General features: G+C 40.7%; 1 non-coding gene across 1 annotated transcript; it reads right to left on the reverse strand.

Annotated features, from left to right (window-relative positions):
- Positions 1-241: 241 nt before the first annotated feature.
- LOC129115086 (5S ribosomal RNA) lies at positions 242-359 on the reverse strand. Its single transcript, XR_008532837.1, has one exon. It is a non-coding gene; the product is annotated as a 5S ribosomal RNA (ribosomal RNA).
- Between the last annotated feature and the right edge of the window lie 378 nt (positions 360-737).

The raw sequence follows: 737 nt of genomic DNA on the forward strand, positions 1-737 counted from the left end.
TAAGGATCACAATGTAGTGCAGTAAAAATATTAATATTTACTGTTGAAATGTAGAATACGTTAGCATAAAATTGAAAAGAAAATGATCGATGAGCTTAGGAATGATGAAAGCCATCATTTAACTGGATTTGTGTCATTTCTATACCGGCAAGTCATGATCTAGCTATATCCTTCCCACCCTGTCGGTGTCCACTGAAAAAGCAGCAGCGCCCTCTGCTTTTTGTAAAGAGGAGTGAAAAAAAGCTTACAGCACCTGGTATTCCCAGGCGGTCTCCCATCCAAGTACTGACCAGGCCCGACCCTGCTTAGCTTCCGAGATCAGACGAGATCGGCGTGTTCAGGGTGGTATGGCCGTAAGCAAATATTGTGCCTACAAAGGGCCTTTTAAAGATACTATATCACCACGCTTTGCTCTTTCGTCTATACAGGAGCGCCTGCAGATTTCCAGACACACTCACAGCTTTTAAATGTCAAATCAGAATGTACAAAGTGGCTATAAGGATCACAAATGTAGTGCAGTAAAAATATTAATATTTACTGTTGAAATGTAGAATACGTTAGCATAAAATTGAAAAGAAAATGATCGATGAGCTTAGGAATGATGAAAGCCATCATTTAACTGGATTTGTGTCATTTCTATACCGGCAAGTCATGATCTAGCTATATCCTTCCCACCCTGTCGGTGTCCACTGAAAAAGCAGCAGCGCCTCTGCTTTTTGTAAAGAGGGAGTGAAAAA

This window comes from Anoplopoma fimbria, unplaced genomic scaffold (genome assembly GCF_027596085.1).
Source record: "Anoplopoma fimbria isolate UVic2021 breed Golden Eagle Sablefish unplaced genomic scaffold, Afim_UVic_2022 Un_contig_684_pilon_pilon, whole genome shotgun sequence".
NCBI classification, from domain to species: Eukaryota; Metazoa; Chordata; class Actinopteri; order Perciformes; family Anoplopomatidae; genus Anoplopoma; species Anoplopoma fimbria.